General features: G+C 45.8%; 1 protein-coding gene across 7 annotated transcripts in view; it reads right to left on the bottom strand.

The window, feature by feature from the left end:
• The window catches only part of LOC135905792 (neuropeptide CCHamide-1 receptor-like), a 361,484-nt gene that overhangs the window by 28,516 nt on the left and 315,529 nt on the right, over positions 1-17,439 (bottom strand). The window lies entirely within an intron of this gene.

Raw genomic sequence — 17,439 nt, 5'->3', positions numbered from 1 at the left:
CCCGCCGTGGTTGCTCAGTGGCTATGGTGTTGGGCTGCTGAGCATGAGGTCGCGGGATCGAATCCCGGCCGCGGCGGCCGCATTTCGATGGGGGCGAAAACACCCGTGTACTTAGATTTAGGAGCACGTTAAAGAACCCCAGGTGGTCGAAATTTCCGGAGTCCTCCACTACGGCGTGCCTCATAATCAGAAAGTGGTTTTGGCACATTAAATCCCATAATCCAATCCCTAGAATTACAGACTGCGAGCCCATTCAAAAAGAATAGCTGAATATTTCTACAGTGTTATCGAAGGGCGATCTGTCTTCGCAACTTGCACGCTTATTTTTTTAGGGAGGTGGGGGGGAGGTCTCTGTTACATATCTCTTACTATTACCTTTAATCTAACGAATCACTAACCGGCTACCTGCATGAGTAAAAAGGAAGTGGATAAAATGTTTTTTTTTTTTTTTTTAGAAGTGGGAAGTAGCTACCTATCTAAACTTAATAAGCACTAACTCTCTGTTTCGCAGAAGTGAGTTCTAATACGCCGAAGATCTAGGCACATTATTCCATACATTACCCTTGAAGAAATAAGCGCAGCGAAGACGCGGACTAAAGGAGGAACATGTACGTTCCTCCTTTAGACCGCGTCTTCGTAGCGCTCATTTCTTCAAGTGTGCAAAAACAACTCACCCGCATCAATATTCTGCTGCTTCAAACATTACCCGTACATTGTTTTCGATAGATTAAAGCCAGAGACTACACAGTTACGTGTTGTAGGGTCACTTGTTGCAAATTGTGCCACACGAAATCTTCGCCCGGTACGGCGTAGAGAACCACGCAGGGTAACGGCCCGAAGCGTGAAATTAAGTTGTTTATCCTAAAATCAAAGTGCAACGTTTGAGTGGTGGTGGATCTGTTATCGCATACATATGTTGTTCGTTGTTTTGTTTTCTGTTCAAGTTAATAAGTAAAAAAAACAGTTGCATGCCGTCCTTTACGCCGGCCTGAAGTTTTCATGTTATACACAACGTTACAGACGGTGCCACCGAGTGAAGATATTGAATGCTTTGCAGGGTCTTAGTGATGTGCCGCTTGGTGTAAGCGCAGCGAAATCACACACTTTAGGGGAGACCATTGCCCTTTAGTGGGCCGAAGGTGGTGTTCATTTCCATAGTTCCATGAAGTTTGACACTGTAGTTAAGTACATCTTCGAAATGTCAAGAGCAAGCAGTATCTACGACACGCTGAGTAAGGTAGCCAGATTCTGTTTGATTTCACTCTCGTCTTCACGCTCTCTTCGGCCAGAAAGTATCGATCTCTCCATCTGCTTGTTTTGATTCGTAGGCCAATACCAAGTACTGTATTAAAAAAGCGACACAAAATAAAGATTGGCAAGCTGCTGCTACGGATTTCACATCTTTTTTTTTCGTTGTTGTTGTTCAAATACATGTGAGTTTATTCTTCGTGCTTTTCTTTTGAACGTTCCACCATTTATCACGATTGTTTTAAACAACTAAAACTTCATGGAAGGTAGGAAAAGCCTGGTTCGGCAGCAGTAATGTGAAATTGTTTTCAGCTGATTAAAATACGCTCGCCTGCCCGCAGCCTTGCTGTTAGTTACTTGCCCTGCCTCGTACTTTGAACGAGATCGAGGTGTCTCCACTATAGTAATCAGTTTCTGTGAGCAACGACCGATCAGGTGGCAACAACAACATCCCGTGTGCCAAACGCCGCCTCTCCGAGTCTAGCCGTATACCCGCCTGCCCTTGTTTAGGATGCAGTTCGCTGACATAAGCATTCCGGCTAATGCCTTTCGTTCGGCCGGAGAAATAAATACGCAGTATATCCCGAGGGCACGCGGCTGCACTCTGGAATGTGGAGACCTAGCCGCCCCGCAGCAGTGGGTAAAGTGGTGGCGAGGTTATAATTAGGCGCAGATGAGACTGAGGCAGCAGCGCACTGGCGCTTGGTAACGGTTTTACAACCCTCCCCTCTCCCCTCTGACCCTCCGTTTCACGGCCGGCAATAACATATGCTCCTTAAAATGATATCGTCTTTGCAGTTTTGTTGTAACAAGAAATTAGAGAGAGAGAGAGAGAGAGAGAGAGAGCGAGACGTGGTCTGGCTTTTCCCGTTGCAGAAACAAACTGTTTTTGTACGCTGGCTTTTTAAGAAGCGGCGTCTGCCAGCCCGCGAGACCGGATGAAAGCAAGGCCGATCGGGTAACCTTCTTCATGCGCGAGGAGTAAAACCCACCGATACGCCCTAAGGCACTGCTGCTATTTGACCGTGCACAGCCCCGACACTCGGGATTCATGACCAAGAACATAAAACGTGGCGTGATCAAGAGGGGCGTTTCCGTGGCCGAACAATAATAGTGGCATTATGATTTCGAAACAGCAGCATTGTTTATTACGTGAATCTATCGCGATTAGCCGGTTCCCTCGCTACAAAGCGAGGCTCGCGAGAAGGCTTCCGCTGCGCACGCTTTTATACAGAATGTCGCAACTATCATGCACCGAGATTTAAAGATATACAAGTGCCACGTAGCTGGACAGAACCAAGGTAATGTTGGTTGTCGTCACTTGGGGATGCTCAGATTATTTATTCGCATTCCGCCAAATTAGATAATTAGTGTTAAATAATTATTGAACTGCTCAGATAGGATAATTAAATGAGAAGTGTCAATGAGAAAATTGTTGAGCAGCATGAAAACATCCTGATACAGCTTTCCGTTTCTCAATTCTTGCCACATAAAAGTGCTTTTCCGAGCCTGAAAGAAGCCAGAGAATACAGGCAAAGTGTCTCGAGCGACCTGTCGCGCGAAAATTTTGCGTGTACGACGCATCTGCGCGCGCGCTTTTGGAAGAGTGGCGCAAATTGACACGCGTAACAAAGATAAGAAACGATAAGACGACCACCACTCCCAAATGTTTTATTAGCCACTGAAAAGTAATCCATACAAACCTATATGCTCAATGCCTCGAAAACGTGCTCAGAACCGCAAGACAAGAGGCTTTACAAGACCCTGTAATGCCGAACGGATGATACTATATGCGACGTTGTTGTGGTACTTCAATATCCCGATTTCAGAATTGCAAACGTGACACATAGCGATATAGTAGCATTTTTGACACGTCGGAGGTACTTTTCAGTTGTGGATAGATCGGCAAACCAATTACTAATTGGTAACTCTACTGAATAGGTTATCAGTGGTACATCTTTTTCTTCTTGCTTTTGCTTTTGTTTTACATGTATGTGATCCGTGGTGAACAAGCTGTTCTAATTTCCTCAATGTCGAACTGTGTAGTGGCTTTACAAGCATAATAAAACATGTGGTAGTGGCGCTCTTCTTGGCTGCCCTTCTCCGTGTTAGCATTTCTCAATTTACGGAATTTTTCTCAAAGCCGCGTTTCATCGCTTAATCCCACAATAACAACCCTGTACAACGCATCAATATCGGCAAAAAACAAATTTTGACCGGGCGGTCAAAATTGTTCCCGAGCCCTCCTCTGCAGCACCCCTCATATTTATAATAAATGCGAATGGCAAGTAATTTTCTTAAAGATCGTGTGGCTCAATTTCATACTTCCGCAGTTATTCATGTATAAACTTGCAATCTGTTACCTGTGGCCCTAAAGCACGCGCGTAACTTGAATCACGCTCCCCAATAACGCGTACGCGCCAAAATCGGCTCCAATATACGAACTTTCGGCACATAAATCTGCATTCCACGGCACCTGTCAATTTTGCAGGTGGTTTATCCACGTACGCCAGTTCGCTGTGCGACCGGAATGACAAAGTAAAAAAGGCGTTCGCAAAATTGCTGGAACCGGCATCCGCACTTCTGAAGTGCGTGGAACAATGCGCCTGAAAGGAACAAAGCGCTGCCTTCTTGTACGCCCTCCCACGGCCGAGTGCACGGCCCATTTTTTAATTTATACGCGGAACTATTTTTGCAGAAGCCTGGAACGCATGAAGAAACTTCGGAACTGCCGTGCAGGCGCCGGGAGTCGAGCTTGCGCATGGGCCACCAGTGCTGAAGCTTTGCTTGGCAACAGCAGGACCGTAACGCTCAGCGTAGTGGTCGGAGGAAACTTTTTTTTTCATAGGACATGTTTCCATTACGCGTAAGCAAATTCACGACTCATCTTGAGGAACATGGGTGTCACCGTCTAACCTGACTGGGCAGCGCCATGCGAGAATATATATAGGAGCGCATGGGTTCCTCGCAACTTTACTTCCTACGCAGAGAAGTAAATTGGCCTGACGCGCCAGGTGCTGCCAAGCGTTGACATATGCACGCGTGGGTGATCGTTCAACATACCGTGGTTAGGTAGCATAAACGAATATTGCATGCAGCCTCGCTAATTGCATCATTTTTTGTTGCGTCCTAATCCGACAGCGTAAGGAAATTTTAGTAGGGCACTCAAACTGTCGTAGCACCACTTTGGGCCGTATAAAGTAAAACTATGTCGTTGTTTTTTTTCATTTTCTTCCAATCTTCTGACGTCAAATATACGCAAGAGTTGGCGCAACGCCGCGGGCGGTGACCCGCAGCGTCCAACAGAACGCTCGCCTTGTTCATAGGAGGTCATTTTTGTTTGCTTCAAAAGCAAACAGCACTGCGTAGCACGACAGATTTTTCTTATCTAATTAGCTTTCAAGAGGCGAGGAGCACTCAGAGGGGAGGAAGGTTGGGCCTCTGAGGTAGCGCAATGAATACAGATAAGCAGATGCGGAGTGCCGAGCCGGCGTCTGGGATTGCCCTGCTTAACATTTCCGTAGGTTGCAATGGTTGGTCAAGAATTATGGCAGCGGGCAACTGAAAGGCTAAAGATGGCCCTAGAACGCATCCTTAGCGAAGAAGCATCGGCAGAGTGATGTCGTATACGTGCCAAAAGGTCTCCACAACGTTTTACTGTTACGTAGAAATATCATTATACACAGAGAAATCAGTTGCCCCGGCAGCTGTGAGTAAACAGTATATATACCAGAGCAAACGGGGGGCAGCTATCTTTTATTTCTTTCAAAACGGACATGTCTTCGGTTATTCCGGGGATGATGTAAGTTTTGTTCGGCATATCACTGCATCTTTAGTGCTCACACGTCTCTTTAACGTGGTGAGCTTTCGTGCTTTTCGTGACATCGCGTTTCAGACATACGAAGACGGGGTGGGGAGTCAAGAAAGTTGACCAGTCATGGAGATAGTAGCAGAAATTGAATAAAATCGTATGAAAATAGTTTTACGTTTTATATTCTCCGGCCAGCACTCGTTGAGCCTTCATACGCTTCAGCATATCTGTGTGAATGCTTGCTAAACTTGTCCCTTCTGGAATGAAAGTCGATCGAACAAACTTGAGGGCTTTCACGCGCAAGAACCACGATCGGATTATGAGGCATGCCACAAGGGGGGATGATTGAATCTATATATATTTCGACAAACTGGAGTTCTGTAACGTGCACCCAAATCAAAATACACGAATTTTTTTTTTTGCATTTTGCCTCCCGATTCGATTACGCGGGGGCCGGGACCGGACACGTGACCTCGAACCCAGCAGCGCACCGCCGTATCCACTAAGCTACTGCGGCAGTTCCCGGAGCGAGAGCTTGGCGCATCACCCCCACAGCTACCGAAATGCGAAGGAGGGAGGGGAGGGAACGTCACGTGACTAAACTCAGTGAGCTGTTCCCGCGGGCCCATATGGTTCTTTGTGCCCGTTCTGCAACACCACTATTGAAAACGTGATTGCAACTTAAATGCTCTAGGCTGGTCCCTTACTTCATCGAGCTCATTCTCGACACCTCCGTGTGACAGGGCTTCGTCCAGGATGCCCTCCCCACCTTAACTTATGAATACATCTTCGTATTAAGACTGAAGGTCAGCTTCTGAAGAACGAAAAAAGAAAAGAAAGAGCATTGTCAAAAAAATGGGACACAGAAAAAATGGAAGTGCGCTCCTCTATGCATCTCGTCCCAAGTAACAAATATGGCGGAGCTGCAATATGTGCTGTCTGGTGCCGCTGTGCGGTGTTGTACACTGCCTTTAATTTTTCGTGCCCTTCGAACTTTCGAAATGGGCCTCCAACCTTCAAACACAGAGTTTAATACAATTACTAGGGGGAAGTGTGGCACCAGTGTCTACGGGAGCGGAGCTACAAGCCGGGTGGTTCAGCTAGCGTTGGAGTGATGGTTAGTAGATTTACATGGCCTAAACTGTAACATTCTAGCTTTAAATGGCTTCGCGACTTGGCGAGCTGATGACCTTCAAGAAAGTGCCTAGTTATAAATAAATAAATGAACCTTAACGAAATGGTCCCACGGCGAGATTTCAACACGCGACCATCCAGCACAGAAGCCCGATAATGAAACCGTTAGGTCATGGAAGCATGGAGAGGCAGAACCACTGCAATTAGCAGCGATTATGTCTGTTTGCGAACCCTCATAGCTTTGTGCATTAAAAAAAAGCATACATTGCTTTAACACTTAGGGTCAATGAAATCACATGAAGCCTAGCAAACAAACCTACCACAACGTCCGAAGCCACATGAATGAAGATCAGACAAATCCATGTAACAACCACCATTCCCATGGTTGCTGAACAATCGCAGCGCCAGAGTTCCCTCTAGTAATTATTCTAGCAAACTCTACACCTTCAACATTGCTTCTAGCGAAAACGCAACGGCCTTAACGAGGGTATTAGGCCAATGTCGATGCGCGCGAAAAGTCTGATACCAAAATTTTTTTTTATGTCTCATTGTTTTTGCATACACCAACGAAAGCTAATCAGTGACGCCAAATATATGAAGGCCATGCTGAAAGTGATGATCAACAATTTTCGTACGCAGGTCTGAACGCCCACAAGGAATTGTTTGGTGGTACGTGGGACCATTTCATTCTGCAATTACGAATGGCTATTTGGCACCAATGAGTCACTTTACGTCGACACGAATGCGCAAGAATGCAACAGCAATGCAGCCCAAGATATCTTGTTTAACAACGCGTAGTGCTCAAATGTCTGATTACTGGGCAAAATTCAGCCCTAGACTCACAAGAACCTCGAGTTTGCGTAAAGTGTCCTGTAAATACGCTCGAGTAGTGTACAAATATCAGTTAGACATTTTAAATGGCCACACAAGCGCTAAAGATCAGCCTCGTAGTAGCCACCTTGAAACTTTGACAGTCGCAATTGAAGCCTACGAGGAGAGCATTGATGCACTCATCAAAGACGGACGAGTGACAATGAACGAAATAGTACGAATACTTGACATATAATATTAGCTAAGTCCAGAAAATAAGTGAAAGCCTAGGTTACCGGAAAATAAATGGCGCTCGATACATCGAAACACTGCAAATGCTCCGGCGCTCTTCTACCTGAAAACAAGTAAGCCCAGAGGACCACCAAATCCCCTCCTATCACTTTTCGCTTAACGGTACAGAGATTTGGCAGAGTGACAAGTGCTTGCTGCTGCATATGCCTGAAATTTGGTCCAATGCGATGCCATCGATATGAGACACGAAAGCTGATCCGTGCCGGAGTGTGTCACTATCTACAGGGGTCGAACGGAGTTATATCGGAAAGACTTTCTGACAGTCCACAATCGCTGGAAAAAAAACGTAGGCAGAGAAATTGATAGGATGAAGCAAAATGAACAGAAATCTGTAAAATAGGGTTACAAATTCTCTCTCTTATTAATGCAGCGCAATCATTTTTAAATAAATGTTGCTCATAAATATAGCTTGAACCACGTAGCAAATATTTAGTCGCGAGAAAGAAAAAAAAACTTTAAAATCTGAGGTACACTAGCGTATATTGATCAACATAATTTCAAAGCGCGATATGCTTAGTTGCTTGAACATTCAGATGCGACCGCAGGAAAAGTGTCGCACTTATCAAGAATCTCTACCCCTTGTTTTGCCAGAAAGTATTCAGAGTCGCCTACATTTTGTGACACCTTTATAGCGCCATTTCCCCGACCGGACTGTGGTGACGCGGAGGCTTCGGCGTTTATCTGATGTGCAAGAGGTCACCACAGTGGACCTTATGGAAACGAAGCAAGAAATCGAAGCCGCCAACTTTTCGTTATTGACAAGACAAGGAAACCAGGTGAGCCGCCATGGCCTCAACACTTCTTCCCACACGACACAAAGCGACAAATGACTTTTTTGAAGCAGAAGTACTGAGTCCTGAATTTTCAAAACAAGAAAGGCAAAAAAAAGGATGGCCGCCATGCACAATTGAGGGTGTCTAAAACACGGCAGCCGCGACGTGTTTCCGGCTCCGCAATAACATTCGGCGCATGCAGCACGTGAAAGCATAGCCGTTGAGATCAGTGCCTGTTAGCGGGAATGATCAGACAGGACGAGATTTCGGACACCACCCATTGACAAAGCACGGTACGCGTACTGCGGAAGGTGTAAGTTCGCCTCCCACCTGCGGAGGCAAGTTGTCTTATCATACACTTTCCATTCCCTATATGTTGTTGTTTCCACATTTCATTCAGGAAATACCATCTAATAGCTGATGTCTAAAACGTGGCGGTCATTGAATTGCTCCCTAGTCCACAATTACTTCCGGCGCATGCAGTCCACAAAAGCATCCCCTTCGAGGTTTGCTTTTGTTGCTCGGAGAAAAATATTGCTGCGTCATGGAATTAGACTCCACTTAGCTTCTTTATGCTTTCCCTGCCTTTATTTTCTGTTTCCTCCGTATGATTTTGACCAACAAGATATCGAGACCGTGGGATCCCCTTAGGATTCTCGCTCATGTATACTGGGACGTTCAGTATGTCATTCAAATTATTCCGTAGGCTTTCAGTAAACTTATTATGGAATGTATATCAATTCCATATATATTCCATCGATTTTGCAGAAGAATCGTAACCCGCCGTGGTTGCTCAGTGGCTATGGTATTGGGCTGCTGAGCACGGGGTCGCGGGATCGAATCCCGGCCACGACGGCCGCATTTCGATGGGGGCGAAATGCGAAAACACCCGTGTGCTTAGATTTAGGTGCACGTTAAAGAACCCAAGGTGGTCGAAATTTCCGGAGTCTTCCACTACGGCGTGCCTCATAATCAGAAAGTGGTTTTGGCACGTAAAACCCCATAATTAAATTTTTTTTTTATTTAGAAGAATCGTACAGAAAACGTATAGACTTATTGGCGCACACGCGGAACGTTTTAGCAGGGACAGAGCTACCGCAAGGGACCTTAGGCAGCCTTCTTGAAGTACGGTCCGCCAGAGGGAATATACCGCAATCTCGCAACGCGGCGCGTCCTGCCTCCAGGGTAGTACAAAAACTATGATGAAACAAAGCAGGGAGTGTCTCTTTGTCATCCGTCACATCGCTGCTCACGTCGTCCCAGTGCACGCGTCTCGATGCCGGGCGCAGTTCCCGCAGGAGCGTAAGCGCTGTGTTCTTGCTACCTTCTTGGTTTTTTTGTTCCTTGTACCACGTAGCAAGTTTACCGTCACCGTGGCGTAAGCGATCTCGTCTTGGTGCCACGGGTATCTTGGAAAAGAGCAGCACTGGTGCAGCGGCTGCATCGATACGTCTTCATCTCGTTGCTCTTTCTGCTTCTGAGCGCTACGTCCTTTCATGGTCGACGGATAGCTCTCTGGCCCCTTCGGCGAAGCGGAATCGAGATATATAACACCATGGCCGGGTACAAGTTCTCGGAACTTTGCCACGAGCTCAGAGAAATTGCACCCGGCCAAGGCCATGAGCTTCATAACACCGAGTGCAATGCCTGCGGTGTCGAGGAGAGAATAGAATAGCTATGTGCTACTGCCCATCTTTTGAAAATGAAAGATATGACCTCTGCACAGCTCTAAATCAGTTAGAATACTGTTCACCTTGAACAACATCTTGGGACCACGGCCTAGCATATAGCAGCTACAAAATGTCACAAAAGCGCTGCTGCGATATTTGAAAGCTATCAGAATAAGCCACCGTCTGTGATCCGGAGTGAGTGACCCATCGATATAATCCAGTGCACCTTTTCTTCTTTTTTTAATCTTTCCTTCACATTTTCCCTGTGCCCAGTGTAGGGTAGGCAACCGGGCTCAGTTATGGTTAGCCTCCCTGCCTTTCATTTACCATTTTCTCTGTCTCTGCCACGAGCTAGCAACCGCAGTGGCAGCGTCTGTATCAGTGAGAAGCTTTTTGCAGGTTTCGGGGTACGCTGATGAAGTCACATAGCAGGACACTCGCGTTACCTACGGAAGAGACTGGTGTCCCGTCTCTGGCTTCGCCAGTGCAGTCGATCTCTGGCTCTATATCTGAGCGTTGGAGAGATGATAAGCAGACTTCTTGGCACATGAAAGACGTTCGGATCACACAGTGCGAATGACATGACTGGTGAGGTTTAAATCTAAGTGGAACACTGTGACCATGAGATACGACATAATGAAGGTCTCCTCCGGTTTTATTTTGACCTCGTTGGCCACGCTAACGAACACCTAACATAAGCAGTTTTATGTTTATGCGCTCTCTTTATGGAATATTCCGGAACCGTAGCCCTCCACAAGCATTGCAATGTGGGAATTGTGTGCTGTACTAAATCCATTATTGTTTTTTCGTGCAACGCCTGAAAAACTGACAGTGGGCGGGTGTTCGAACTTTGTGGTAATTTTAGCTTCATAACCTCGCGCTTGAGCGTGATGTTACGCTACGCATGTTACGCTTAGTCACTCAATGCACATTAATTAGTCATTATATTAATTAATTTTCATTATTCATGCACCTTAGCCATTAGAGACACGAAATGCAGTGGGGAGTAGGAGCTTTCACCCTCTCTACATGATGCCGCAGCTAAATGTACGCACTCACGTCTGTACAAACCTTTTGTCGCCCGCGTCTGCTTTAGCGTTGGTTCGTCAAAAGTTAGCGCACAACGAGCCCAAGTTGTCTCTGCTACTATACAAAGCTACTACGAGAACATTTCTTGACCGCTTTTCGAAGTCTACAGTGTAAATAAAACAATAAAAAATATGCTAAAAATATATATACATACTACGTCGTCCAACACCAGTAAACCGCTGATTTTAATTATAATAATTTGATGATAAGTGAGTTCTACGTTGTGACGATAACGGCAGCTACAGCGCATTGACAGGTTTCGGTCCCAGTTCACTTTGTTATGCGAAGGCTTATCATGTATCCAAAGTACCGTACGCTCAACGAAAGAAAAGGTTGCTGCATTTACCAGCCACACCTTAGTAAATGTTTGTCACAGCCTTGTTAGCGACTGCAATTAGTAGTCGAAGGGCTAGTAAAAATTTAAAACTAGAAACGCTAGTAACCTTTACTATTCTCGCTGGGTTACCAACGCCGAAAGAAGGGAACCTTTGCCAGCACAGTTGTGTTATCATTATTAGCAACAGAGTGTGCAGTGTTTCGTTTAAAAGTGTCATTTTCATGGCCACAACTAGGCTTATATTATTCCAAAACGAGAAACACATTCGTGCGTTATGTTCTTCATATATTCATTGCACCATCAAATCATCCTGAGTAATGGCAATGCTTATCAGGACATTGAAGTGCGGCTAGGAAGACTACACATAAATGAATAAAAAATAAAGCAAGACTTCGGGATTGCATAATACAACAGTCACTTTATTTAACCAATGTGTTTTTATCATCAGCAGTACCATGGCCTCTAGATAAAAAGGAGCGCGTTTTTGTTTTATTCCAGTAGCCATGATAGTACTATTGGAAGCGCTCATTCCGCCAATCAGAATTTACGTATTCTTATAAATGAAACGTTACAAAAGGTAAATTTGCACGACATATGGTTTGCATATTTTGTGATCCATGGCGTAGCACATAACTGCTAATCCGTCTTAGCAAACCAAATTGCACTCCACATGAACGTAGCACTAAGACAATCCTCCAAGTACCACAATAAGCCACTGGCAACAAGAGGTTATAGTTTTTACCAGCTTCAACTCCACGCAGAAGTTGATTTCTTGGTTATTAAATAGGTAATAAAGTGTTCGTGATGGTTCGGTAATTTAACGGCATCAAGGTTTGGCCATTAATCTTTGATTAAGTGTGTACTGCCCCAGTGAGTACCTCCCTGCACCGTTTGTGACGAGTGGGTACTTATCAAAGTGCCACCGGCCACCATGTGTTCAAACGAGTTGCTGTTGCCTACGAAGCACACTGCGCGTGTCACATGCAGAATACACGTTGGCAGTGGACGTAAGTGCAAGACGATCATTATTTCATTGGTGACGAAATGCGGTATCGGCGACAGCGACAATGATGGCAATGAAAGTCAAATCCTCGTAGAGCTGAACGAACAGTTGGGCGGGCAACAGTAAAAGAACGCGTCGCAACAGAGCATGCCGCGATGGCGATGAAAAGCGTCATCAACCTGCAGTCGTTATGACATATTGAAGCGCTTGAACTCTATGTGCACTAACCTGCGATATACAGCTGCTATAGTTCCTGAAAATGAAGTGTAGGATCAGATATAGCTGATGTTTCAGCTGAGTGCGGCAGATCGTGTTAACATGCTTGAGTTACACAATCAGCCATCGGTGCGTTGACTGCAGTGTAACTAAGCATTTTAGTCCCCACCAGGGCAACTCGTAGCACTCCTAATATCAGCTTATTATTACCCACTTTCACTAGAAAAGATGCGAAGAGAACTAGTGCAGGCTAGCTCCGGTGCCTCAGCAAGTTATGGAGAGCACGGATAAGTAAATAATCCGGATCACAACGAGCACTTGCTCAATTTACGAGCGCACGCAATAGGCAGCAGAACGCAAACTTTTCTGGCGCTGGTAGTTATACACGGGATGAAATATCTTGGTATATTGTAGCTAGTGACAATTAACCCCATTCTTCTACTCATAAACTGCTGTCAGAACGGTGCGCCATTGCGTTTTCAGCGCGTAGCTGTCCACTCAGATCGATGGTTGTTCGTATAGGCCAGCGTGTATAAAAGCCCGAACGTCGACGTTTTACGTGCGGCAGTACCGACTCGTCCCGATTATATGAGCGCTTCTCTGTGGAATGCTTGCCGCAGGAGTAGTTGCGCGACATAAATAGATTCGAAAAGAATGTGCGCCGACCCACTGTAAGCATTAGCGGAGGAAGCACAGCTTAGGTAACTGGATACTAAGAGCTGGGAAGATTGGCAGTACGGCTGGCACTATGCGCCAAGGCCTCATTTGACCCCATTTCACCCGCCTATATTGCTCTAAAATAACGTGCGCTGCATTCTCGAGGCAGCTATCTTCACTTTATTAGGTTCAACTGTGCATTCAGACAAGGGCGTTTCCCGACCTCCTTGTGAAAGCGCTGCCTGGAAGTGCCTTTCGAATTGCCTTTATAAGACTGGATTATTTTCCAAGGCTGGGGGCGGAAAAACTTATCTTGTAATAGTGTCAGACCGCCGTACAGAAGCGATTCTGCAGTTTACTCTACGTATGGCAGACCACTTTTGTTTTCAATTGGCGGCTACAGACCGCATAGGCTAAGCACAAAATTGTATTCCTCAAACAAAGAGCATGACATATAGCGGTACCGCAATTGAAGTCGTAGGTGTATTTGAGACCATGCCGTGATGGTATACTACAGCCCATAAATGGTTTATTTTTCCGTTGTGCTGGGAAATGTAAGCAATAACAGTGCACTCGAATATGGTACCCTACGCACTAGCTTGCACCAGGGTTGGACACGAGTCGGCATCGTGCGCTTTCCTGAAAGAGGGTGAAAATTGCTATAACTGTTGTACATTGTTAAATTTATTAGCCTGTGCAGCCGTACGAATTAGCAGAGGTAGTCGATTCCCGAGAATAAACACGACTGACGACTCTAATAATGGTCAGGCTCACTATTCGACGTAATATGCGAGATCAGAAGCTAAACAACTTGCGCAGAGGCCAATGTGCCTGTTGATGAAGTGGCATCCGAGGACACCATTTTACATGCCATTGTGCTCCGCATTTTCCCCAATATCTTGAAGTACGGTGAATCACTTGTCCACGTGCGCCGTAGCCGTTTACTGTGGACTTGAAGAGTGACTTGCGGCAGTGTGCGAAAGTGTACACGTGCAGTTTTTTTGAAGCACCCTGTGTACTATCTGGAATATTGAAAAAGACCTTACCTGATACTACTGAACCTGAAATTTAGGTTCAAGCATGCAGTCACACCATATATCACAGTTGCACGACGTAAATGATATGGCACCCAGAATGCACACAGTGCAAATCTCATCTTAATTCACACAAACAATACGGGCAGCGAGACCACGGGCAGTTAGAAAAAAAAAGAGTTTACACAGCTGCAGATTTAGGTAGACAAAATGATACCATACACCGTCATGGCGTATTAGCTTGCCATTGCGCTGCTATGACCGAGGGTGCGGTATCGAGTCGCAGTCGCTGCAGCAGCTTTTCGATGAAGAAGAAATGCAAAAAGGGGAGTGCTGTGCTTTGAGTGTACGTTAAAGAATCCCAGGTGCTCAGAATTATGCTGAGTCCCCAGCTGTGGCATGCCTCATAATCATATTATGGTTTTAGCATGCAGTACTCCGGAATTTAGAATTTAACAGATGATACCTAGTGTCTGTAAACTGCAGCAACAGCGCGAAATGAAATGACTCTGCTGTTAATGCCGTTAACGAATATCAGCTATGGCATATAAATATATATATATATATATATATATATATATACGCTTACTTGTATACTGCTTGCCCCAATCAATAAGCAAAGAAGAAAAAGGGTAAAGTCATTTGTTTGCAGCAACCATCCCCCCCCTTTACCCAAGCTCTTCTCTGTTCTTTGATCTGACTCTAGACATGTTCATCTTCAAATCTGTATTGCTTACCTCGCCATAAGAAAAGTGGCCGTGCTATGTTCCCTCAAACCATTAAAGTCACATCGTGTTACCGTTGTATGTGCACTGCGTCGCGGACTGCCATAGATTATCCAAACAATCATTAAAGGAAGATCCGACATCCACCCAATTGTAGCCCTTGCAGGACCCGTGTGGGTTTCTATTGTAGCAAGTGCTACGATTGGGTGGATGTCGGGCTTTTCCCTTAGTTAATTACTTCCCTCCACCTTGCGCGTTTCCGCCGAACTATTGCGTCAAGTTATCCAAATATATTTGCAATTGTTGCGAAACAAGGGGCAGAATCAAATCATTCATTCTCAAAGTCAAGGGATATATTCCTTAATTCATGTTATGGCTAGCCAGCACAAAACATTTACAACCTGATCTCCTGCTCTGAGAAAAAAAAATGCAGTTCCACCAGAAAGGTGAAGCACCGATTGCGCTAGCAAATTAGTAGATAGCTGTACGAAGTAAGGACAGTAGCTTTACTGGCCGTATAAACTTGTAAACATTCGCCTATAGCTAAATTAACAATGATTGAATATGTAATCGTTACACAATGAGGACGTAGAACGAAACAAACACGCATGTTTGTCAGATGTGCCTTCTTTTGTCCTTGTCAAGCTTGCGCTATAACAAAATAAGATATGCCGTACCAAGAAGCCCCTATTGCTATCCTCATCGGCATAGACAGCGCTCTCCTTTTGTGTCTGCTTCCTTCTACGTCCTTGTTTAGTCGCGCTTACACATTCTATCATGGACTCAAATCGTCTAGCCCGCCAGTGTGTTTTAACTAAATTAACCAGCACGGTGTCAAGCGCGCACATGTATACATGAACACGTCTCGTTTGATGAGCGCGGAAACTCATTGTAAAGAGAGAGAGAGAGAATGGAGAGGAAAGGCAGGGAGGTTAACCAGATATGAGTCTCCGGTTTGCTGCCCTACACTGGGGATGGGGGATAGGGGTTAGAAAGATGACAGAGAGGAAAACGCAAAAAAAAAACCGAACGCGCACACATGGAGACACACACACAAAAGGCGTTCCAGTTAAAGTCGTTCACACAGGCCGGTAGATCGCAAGAAGCGCAAAAGCGCTTGCACGGCCTTCTTCTGTGACGGTAGGTCCTTTCGATGTTGCAGAATTCTTTTTTCGGATAGTGGTTGGTCGTCCAGTTGGCCAAGTTCCTGGCTGAGGCATGCCCTCTGTGGACTGTACTGCGGGCAGGTGCACAAAATATGGCTAATTGATTCTTCATGGCCGCAGTGGTCACAGGTTGGGGTGTCGGTCATCCCTATGCGGAAGGCATAGGCTTTAGTAAAGACAACGCCCAACCAAAGTCGATATAAAAGCGTGGCGTCTCTACGGCGAAGCTGTGATGGCGCTCGAAGACTTAATGTTGGATCAAGTGAGTACAGTCGCGGATTCCTTAAATGTGGCTCATTCCATTGCGACACGGTGCACTGCCGAGCAAGCAGGCGGAGCTTCCGTGCCGCGTCAGTTCTAGAAAGAGGAATTGGGACGTGGCGCTCCTCAGTATGGGCTGAGCGGGCAGCGTGATCCGCCCGTTCATTGCCGACAATCCCGCAGTGACTTGGAAGCCACTGAAAGGTTATTTCGTGGCCTGCATCACTTATATGGTGTAATGTCTCTGTAATATGGAATATTAGCTGTTCGTGCGGTCCGCGTCGTAAAGGTGACAGTAGAGACTGCAGTGCCGCCTTCGAGTCGCAGAATATTGTCCATTTGTGTGGTGGTTCATCACCAATGTGATGAAGAGCAGTAAAGAGCGCTGCGAGCTCTGCTGCCGTCGATGTTGTCGCGTGGGTCGTCTTAAATTTGATTGTTGTGGCTTTCGCTGGTAGGACGATTGCCGCCGCGGAGCTGCTTGGAAGGACAGATCCATCAGTGTAAATATGCGTAGAGTCACGGTAGTTCTCGAACAAATATAGTAGCGTGAGCTGTCTAAGGGCTGGTGATGACAGATCAGCTTTTTTCGAGATACCAGGTATTGCGAGGTTGATTTTTGGCTGAGCGAGGCACCATGGAGGGATCGAAGGTCTCGCAGCCGGAGTGAAACAAGTTGGCAATGATTCATCATATGCAGTTAGCGTTTGGCTGAAAGATGTGTGTGGCCTGTCCGCTGGTAGAGAGGCTAAATGGTGACGAGGAGTCCTGGCTAGATGCCTTATATGGGTCCTGAGTACTTCAATTTCAATGTGGGTCTTGACAAGGTGGTCTGTAGCGATTGCTATCGTAGCCACTGTTGAAGCACTCTGAGGCAGGCCTAGACAGATCCGGAGCACTTGACCCTGAAGACTTTGTATTGTGCGTAGATTCGTTTTGCCTGTGTCGTTTATTGCTGGCAAGCTGTATCGCAGAAATCCCAGAAAAAGAACCCTGTACAGTTGTAACATGGCACTAGGCGACATTCCCCAGGTCTTGCCAGCGAAAAATTTGAACAGGTGGCATATGCCTGTCAACCGTTTTTTCACGTAAGATACGTGTGGGCTCCATGACAAGTCCCTGTCGATTATGACTCCTAGAAACTTGTACGATCGCACCCGTCGTATTACTTGGCCATTTATCGTTACAGTGTA

Source organism: Dermacentor albipictus, chromosome 5, assembly GCF_038994185.2.
Source record: "Dermacentor albipictus isolate Rhodes 1998 colony chromosome 5, USDA_Dalb.pri_finalv2, whole genome shotgun sequence".
NCBI lineage: Eukaryota > Metazoa > Arthropoda > Arachnida > Ixodida > Ixodidae > Dermacentor > Dermacentor albipictus.
Note: the sequence above shows the minus strand (reverse complement) of the source record. Positions and strands in the feature narration are given on the sequence as shown.